The sequence below is a fragment of the Otolemur garnettii genome, unplaced genomic scaffold, assembly GCF_000181295.1.
Source record: "Otolemur garnettii isolate 467f Iridium unplaced genomic scaffold, OtoGar3 scaffold00041, whole genome shotgun sequence".
Lineage (NCBI taxonomy): Eukaryota > Metazoa > Chordata > Mammalia > Primates > Galagidae > Otolemur > Otolemur garnettii.
The window spans coordinates 11,043,757-11,052,742 of NW_003852436.1; the positions used below are offsets into that span (position 1 = coordinate 11,043,757).

Consider the following 8,986-nt stretch of genomic DNA (forward strand, 5'->3'; position numbering starts at 1 on the left):
AAAAAAAAAAAAAAAAGTTCAAGACCAACCTGACAAGAATGAGACCCCATCTCTACTAACAACAGAAAAACTAGCCAGGCATTGTAGTGTGCACCTGTAGTCCCAGCTACTCAGGAGGCTGAAGCAAGAGGATTGCTTGAGCCCAAGAGTTTGAGGTTGCTGTGAGCTGTGACTTTACGGCATTCTACCCAGTGTATGGAGTGAGAGACTCTGTCTCAAAAAAAAAAAAAAAAAAGAATTTGCATTTGTTCCTATTAAAATTCATATTGCTCAATTCAGTCCAATATTTAGTATGCCCAGGGTCTTAGAGATTCTGATCTTATCATTCTAGTATTTTTTACTGTTCTAACTTTATGACACTCCTAGTTAAGCATGCTATCAAAGTCCTTTCTCTTACATTGCCTTTCTTTGGATTTTTTTATACATTAAAAAAATCAGTCCTACAAACTGTTTTATGATCGTATGATTATATATACATAATTGTATACATGTGTCAAACTATATAGGCTCTTACACAAAAAAATAGTTAATTTTAATGCATGTGAATTATACCCCCCAAATCAATCACATTCTAAATACCCAGCTATATTCTTCTCTCAGATTATGTCTCACTAATTTATTTTGGCTATCAATTTCTGCAAAATGCCTTGCTATTCTAAGTAATACAGTTTTCACATATTTTATATTTTTATTCACTGAGGTCAATGAATTCTAAAGATTGATTCCTTGAAAAAGCAATAGTGTTTTTAGTTTACCAGTATAGCCAACTCAATGAATACATTATTTTTATTAGTTCCCATGACAAAAAAATACCAAAAAAAGTGATAGAATGTGGAATAAGGAAAAATTAATATTAGAAAAATTATAATCTTTCACAAAACTGGGTTAGAAATATTGAATATAACTTGTCAATCATGCCTAGGAGAGCAAGTCAGATAATTTCATACCTGTAAGTTTCCCAAGGGTTTTTCAAAATATTCTTCAGTGTTGGTGAAAGGTTAGAGAAACACAGTCTCAGCGTGAATGAAAAGTTTAAGCGATAAAACCTTCCTGGCCATTTGAAATTACCTAATAAGAACTTAAACGAATCCATTTGGAATTAAAATCTAAAAAATCTAGAAAAAATACGGCAAAATTTTAGCAGGCGCCAGCCATTTCTGACTGATGGAAGGCAGGCTATAGTTTATTTTACTTTGCTTTCTTTTATAGTTGGTATTTTTAAAATATTTTTTAAAATTTCTACAATGAGCCTATATTAGTTTTATGATTAGGAAAACAGCAATGCACACTTAATAAATATACCGGTTAAAGGGAGGGGAGGAAAACAAATCACAAAAGGAGGAAAGAAATGAGGATAAAATAATTTTTTATGAAGATGTATCTGTCACTAAGAATTCTCAAAATAAAACACGTTTTCTAGGTAGTCAATAATTTTACAAAGAAGTTTTATTCAGAGAAGAAAAAATATTTCCCTTGTGCAGTTTCTCAGAATGCCATACAACATTCTGATACACCACAACTTTAAAAGGGACACTCACATCATTGCTTTCAAACAACATTTTTCAAATGGAAAGCCTCATACGGAATTAATAAACACTGTAAATTCATACCTTGAAGAACGACGTTCTGGTTTATTTCGTTCGTTGCGATCTGTAAAGAAAGAAAAGAGTTACACATCAGAATTCTCCTGAAAAGCCCTAGGAAAGAAATTCTTAAATACCAGTTGCCATACCATTACATTTTACAAAGGACTGTTCAAAGGGAATCGCATCTTCCCCTGTATAAGGCGCTTCATCAACCCTAAGAGGACTTGCCTGACGGGGGAAAGAGAAAGGATACAAGGAAGGACGGGCATAAAAACTTTCTATGGTTTGTTAAAATCGCCTACTTGGAAAATATATCATTACATGTATTATCTCATTGCAAAAGATCTTTCCTCTGCTAAACACTTCACTAAAACCAAAACAGATTTAGCTAAGGAAAGAAAGCAAGGAAACTGAAAAGCCACAGATTACTCAGCTCAAAAAAATCATTCCATGAATCATGGTTGGCAGAAGCTTCGAACAGAATGGGGAGGGGGGTAAAATGAGCAGTCAGCTACAACATCTGCAAACACCAAGACCAGTGCAGCTTCATCCTTAACCATCTACCACCCAGAATATTTCAGAAGTTGGGTTTCAACATTCCAGTAATAACTAGATGGAATAGAGGACACATAAAAAAACTTTTCACTTGTCACAACTGGGGAGAAGGGAGCTCTCATGGGTAGAGACGCTGCTAAAGGTCCTACAAGGCACAGGGCACCCCCCACCCATAGACTTATTCTGCCCACATGTTAACAGTGCCGACATGTTGAAAAACCCTGTTACTGGGTTATCGGGTAAGGAGTAAGAGCACAGCAGCTTGAACTTTCAAAAGTGACTCTTTGGACTGCTATAAAATACTATTTATCAACCTTGAGACTAGCACACATGTACACAAGAGAAACCACCCCAAAAACCACAGGCTGTCTTTTTGCAATGTCACAATTCCTTTCCAGTCTATGCTTAAAAAGAAAAGAAAAATGAAGTACAAATCTTGAGTGTTATGGAAAAATTAACAATAGGAAGCAATATACAAACCACAAAATGGCCCTGTGCAATGACTTTAAAAAATACTGTGGAGTCTTATCAAAACAGTTCTCAATAGTTTCTTCCAAATTAATACTCATGAGACAGAAAAAGCAACGATTAAACAAGAATGCTTTATTTTTTCCTGATTTTATTTCTAGTGCAGCAGCATAAAGAAGATAATGAAAGCATACTCTAAAACTTCTACAAAGAAATACAGAAGAAAAGGAATAGGATGTATACAGTTAAATGTATATAATTCTTTCTAAGTGAGTTCATAATAAAAAACAAAAGCTTTTTGAAGCCAAAGACTTAGTACACATGAAGACACTATTCTCTGAAAGATTAATAATAGATTCACAGTAAAGCATGTTTGTTTGGATGTAATGCTCTCCAAACATAAAATGTCAATATGTTTCTGGTTCCCATTTCTCCATACTGTGACTTAGTGTTATTACAGCTTTTGAACTTTTCTGTTTTAATTTAACTGAGTTTTGCCCCACCCTTAAATAAAAATATCATGGTTTTCACTTGCTGAGTATTAACATTTTTAAGTCATAGTAATACAAGGTACATTCCTCACCAGCTTTTAGCCAGCTAGTTTTGCTAACAAAAGAAAAACCTGACATCTTAAAGTAAAGCTAGAAACTAAATACGGATCAACTAACCACACACAAGAAAGCAACAACTCTTACCTGTGGCTAAAGGTGAGCTAAAACTCTGTCCACATGTCATTCACTGTGGCCGGAATCCTGGTTTTGTTCAGTTTATTTAGGCATGTAAATAGCAAGGGGATGTAATAGCAAGCATCCCCACTAATCTTCCTAGTGGTACAATACTCAAGAGAAGGGGAGAAACAGAGTCATGATGCATGTAAACAAGACTCAGCATCCCCGGGCTTCCCTCCAGGGCCCGTTCTGATTGGCAGATGTGCTATGACCAGTCTGCACAGCTGGAATGTGGCCACTCAGGAAGCCAGTGGTTCACAGCTCTCCTTCATTAAAACAGGAAATTCTACCGTCTTCTTATACTTTCTGCTCTAAGAAAATACAAATCAAATGTCTTCCCACAGTACTTCTCTTATTGAATTGGTAATTAAAATCCAAGAAAATAGCTTGATTTTCTGTTTTAGGACCTTTTAAACAATCCTCTCCAGTTCAATCTTAAGTGTTACTTGTGTTACAGTCTCATGTAAATATGCATACATAGTGTTTATAGCAAGTCACTCCTAAGAACCCAGATAATTGAGTTATAATTTGAGGGTACAGATAATTACCCATTACTTATAATATTCCCCATTCTGTACCTCTTGACAATGGAAAACAAACTGAAACATGTATTCTTGGCTACATCTTTCCCCTCCAAGTATACAAATAATTGGATTTGACCTTTTGCCACAGAGCCATCTTTTAGCTTGAGTACATATAAATATGTATGAGGGTTGTGTATCTGTGTGTTTTACACATTTATACTTTTTTACATACTTAACATTTTAAATGAAGTAATTTTCATGATAGCCAAGATTATTATGTAATTGTCAAGAAATATGTTAGTGGAAATTCTAAATTTCTGGCAGAGTAGTAAGCGGTTATTATTTTGGTCCAAAATCCAGGACTGAACAAAACAAACTGCTGAGAGCAGATTCAGGATCAGCTTTCTTGCCAACAATAACAAAACATTTGGATAAAATCCCCTTAAGAATGAGAAAAGTTCTATAGCAAACATGGAAATTTCATTTTGGTTATATATGGTACTTTAAGTATATGGATTTTAATTATTTTAAATAGTCTTTATAGCTCAACTCCTCAATTTAATTAGCTTTTCTTTTATTCTTTTTTTTTTTTTTTTTTTTACATAGAGTTTTGCTTTGTTACCCAGTTAGAGTGTTGTGGCATTAGCCTAGCTCACAGCAACTTCAAACTCACAGACCAGCAGTTCTTAACCTGTGGGTTGCAACCCCTTTGTATCAATGAAAATACATCCTGAATATCAGATATTTACATTGCGATTCATAACAGTAGCAAAATTACAGTTATGAAGTAGCAAAGAAAATAATTTTATGGTTGGGGGTCACTACAATGTGAGGAACTGTATTAAAGGGTCATGGCATTAGGAAGGTTGAGAACCACTGTCGTAGACTTAAGCAATCCTCCTGCCTCAGCCTCCCAAGTAGCTGGGACTACAGGTACACAGCACAACACCCAGATAGTTTTTCTATTTTTAGTAGAGATGGGATCTCACTCTTGCTCAGGCTGGTCTCAAACTCCTGAGCTCAAGAGATCCTCCCACCTTGGCATCCCAAAGTACTGGGATTATAGGCATGAGCCACCATGCCTGGCCTAACATTTCTACTTTTTAAATACTTAGGAGAGAATATACTTATAAAGGCTTTCTGAACTTTTGCATATTTAGAAATAATATGAATAACTTATTAGTCCAAAGTCTCAGCATTTCTATGAAAAAAGTTATTAAAAATAAATGTCCTAACTCTAAAATGTATTTGAGCGCTAAACATTTGCTATGGATAATGTACTAATTGCAGGGAGCCATGCAACAGAGCATGATGGTATGGGTGAGAGTAAGCCTGGCTGAGTAATCATGTAAAAGTCTGTTAGTTTCGTATGTCTCTCTCTCTCTCATACACACACCCCCTACCTCTGGCATTCCCTGTCCCACTCATCCATGCCTTTTGGTTAATAAAGTTAATGGAGGAATGGAAGAATCCCCCCCAAGCAGAACAAAGGCTGTTGGTAGCTGTGCGTGTAAACATGGGGAGATGTGAGGGACGCGATGAAGGAACCTGTGGTACATCTGGGGATTGGAGAACAGTTAAGGGATCAGGAGGCTACTGTGAGTGGAGAACTCTGTGAGAACTCCAGACTACTCACATTTTCCTTTCGTGATTACTAGGTTTGAAGTAATCTAGACACACAGGATTCCAATGTTTATGTCTTTAGGTGCTACACTACTTATGTAGAAATGGGTCTCGTTCCGCTAGGGACAGCTCTTAGGGAACGCCAGACAGATCCTACTGATGTGGAACCATTCAGGGTGATTCTGATTCTAATAATATGACAAACACTTTGAACTGGAGATGACAAAAATGCAAATGTCATCTTCTGCTTTGATTAAAACTAAGAAGAATGGCCAACTCAGAACTTATTAGAATCTGTTATAAGACATTCAGGCTTTGATGATTTAGCTTTGATCACTTAACTGGAGAGAAAATCAAACCCCACTGGGTAGGGACTTACTTTACTAACTTAAGTCAGAAATGAAAGGTCTTAACTCATCCTTTGAAATTAAGGGGAAGACTTAGTCTACATGAATGAATATACACAGATATACTCACAACAGAGTAAGAAGTGGTATAAAGGGAATCTGTCTCATAACTCATATTGGAGTACCAAATCTCTCTTTAGGAGGAGCACTATCCATGGAGGAATTTTATAGCATGCTCCTAGGCATGACTGTCAAGTTCAGCTTCAGATTAGATACCGTATGTTATTTCTGAAACATGCATCAATGCTACTTAAATCCTTAGTGCCATTCAGTATTCACTAAAGGTTCCACAGGGTCTGAAAAGAAATATTTGCAGTGACAATCTATTAGCTCTTTACTTATAACAGAATAAATAAAACAGTGAGCCTATCCATTACAAGATATAACATGTTCAGTGTTCATAAATCTTACTCTGTTGACTCTTCAAAAGGTACCAAAACTGATTCCACAGAAGTAGCAGGTAGATGGAATTTTACATATTGCATATCAGAATTTTAAAAGTTTTTCTAAAAACTTTAAATGATTCTTATATTTAGGCAGAGAAAACTGCAAATATACACACATTTACTTGAAGAGAAACCAATGCTTACTCTACAAAAGTACTGACATTCAATAGTACCCATCTACCTCCACCTTCTAATTCTACCTGATCACCCTTGCTTAGGTGTGTTTCCAAACTGATTTTTATTCACTTTTGAGATTCTCACAATGATAGTCTTTTTTTTTTTTGCAGTTTGGCCTGGGGCTGGGCTTGAACCCGCCACCCCCTGGTGTATGGGGCTGGTGCCCTACTCCTTGAACTACACGTGCCGCCCACAATGATAGTCTTTTTAATAGCTCTTTTAAATGATAGGTTTTAAATAAACATATATATTTTGTTTTTTAATTAAGACACCATTGAAATTAAGAAAGTTCCTACTCTCTTGGTTGAAAAAGCTAAGAAATTAAAGAGAATCTGTGAGCTCCTGCTACGTGGGATAAATGAAACATTGAGAAGTTTGCATAATTGCTGCCCATGCTTATTATGGGTAAGTGGAAAGTTAGGTCTACAGCACTATTAAAACAGACACTTTTCATTAATTCTAATTATAAAACTCCCAAGCTCATTAAAATGCAGGTCCCTAATCACACAGGGAGGGAGAAACTGGAAATGGAGGAGTTTTTTCAGTACAGGATTTGCGTTTCCACAAAGCAGCACACTGTCCTTGGAATGTTTTCTCTTTGCCATGCTCACGGTTCTCCTCCCATTTTAGGTTCTTATCAGCAGCTGTCTGGACTGTTGTGTCCTGTCTGGGTTTCCTGGCTCCAGTCTCTTCCCTTCTGACCAAACCATATCACTGGCCAGATAAATCCAGGCCACAGAAAAATTGCAAATCACTACATAACATACATCCCAGAGGATTAAATGAGATAACGCCAGTGACAACCTTGGGACCTTACCTGGACATACAAGCACTCCATAAACGTCAGCGGCCATCATGGTGTTAAAAGGCCAGCTATTAGGTAGTTGTAGCAGCAACTAATACTGCACTATAGTGACTGCATAAGTTACTTAACCTCTCTGAGCCTCAGTTTTCTCATCTACAAAATAGGGAGAATACTATCTTTACAGCGTTTCTGTGAGGATAAGCAAATTAAAGGTTATAAAATCTCAGCTCAGTATTTAGAACATAAGTTCCATGACTCTAATCCTATCACTACTACTCTTACTATCTTTAATGCCTGGCTTAAGAACCAGACAGCTGTCCCTGATTCCTCTTTCTCTTTGGCATCCTCCTATTAGTTTCCTATTACTGTGGTACCAAACTGCCTTGAACTTAATTAGTTTAAAACAATAAAAATTTATTATCTTACAGTTCTAGAAGCTACAAGTCAAAATGGGTCTCATTAAGGCCGTTAAGGCATTTTCAAGACTACGTTCCTTTTGTAGGCTCTAGGACAGAATCCTTTTTCTTGCCTTCTCCAAATTCTTGAGTCACTTGCATTCCTTGGCCCATGGACCCTTCCTCCAATGTTGTACCACTTTAAAATCTCTTTCTGATTCTGGTCTCTTATTCTGCCTAACTACTTCAAAGGACCCTTATGATTATATTTGGTCTTCCTGGATAATCTAGAATAATCTTCTTAGGGCAAGTTGATTAGCGATCATAATTCTCCTTTGCCACGGAATGTAACATATCCACAGGTTGCAAGGATTAAGATGTGGACAACTTTGTAGGGGGAGGAGGAGAGCATTATTCTGCCTAACACCCTACCTGAACTTCCATACTATCCATACCACTCACTTAACACTTAGCATACGATATTGTGCATTGCTATATAAGGTGTTAGAGACTGTCCCCTTTAGCAAAAAAGAATGTCAGATGTAGGCAGGGACTCTGCCTTCGACTCTGCTTCCCAGTTGAAGCAGATATCCAATGCCCTCCCACTTCCCTTTCTGCCCTGCATCCTTTATGTTGTAGTTGGCTTCATGACATATCTAACATGGCTAAATTGTGTTTTCTGAAAAATTCCTAGCTGGGCATAGTAGCTCATGCCTATAATTCTAGCACTTTAGAAGGCTGAGCTACCAGGATTATTTGAGGCCAGGAGTTTGAGACCAGTCTGGGCAATATGGTAAGAGCCCATTTGCTGCAAAAAATAAAAAATTAGTCAGGTGTGTGTGGCGGCACACATCTCAAGTCCCAGGTACTCCAGAGGCTGAGACAGGTGGATAGTTTGAGCCCAGGACAGTAAGCTAAAATTGAACCATTGCACTCTAGCCTGGGTAATAGCCTAAAAAAAACTCAAAAAACCCATATATTTTTGGACTTTTAAAAAATATAATAATTGTGATTTAAGAGTCACCTTTGTCCTAAAACAATCCACATTTGGTTTATTCTTCTACATCAACATAACCCTCACCAAAACAAACTGCACATAAGGACCAAAAAAAAAAAAAAAATCCACAGTTTGACCTATAAGAGAAACCAGCTATTTGGTAACAGATTGCTGCTTATTTCTCTCTCTCTCTTTTTTTTTTTTAGACAGAGCCTCAAGCTATCCCCCTGGGTAGAGCGTCATGGCATCACAGCTCACAGCAACCTCCAACTCCT

At 36.9% G+C, this 8,986-nt stretch overlaps 1 protein-coding gene across 1 annotated transcript in view; it reads right to left on the reverse strand.

The window, feature by feature from the left end:
• The window catches only part of SH3D19 (SH3 domain containing 19), a 198,099-nt gene that overhangs the window by 112,528 nt on the left and 76,585 nt on the right, over positions 1 to 8,986 (reverse strand). The window contains exon 3 of the mRNA XM_023513450.1: positions 1,611 to 1,650. The gene's annotated coding sequence lies outside the window, so the exon portion shown is untranslated. The remainder of the gene's footprint in view (positions 1 to 1,610; positions 1,651 to 8,986) is intronic.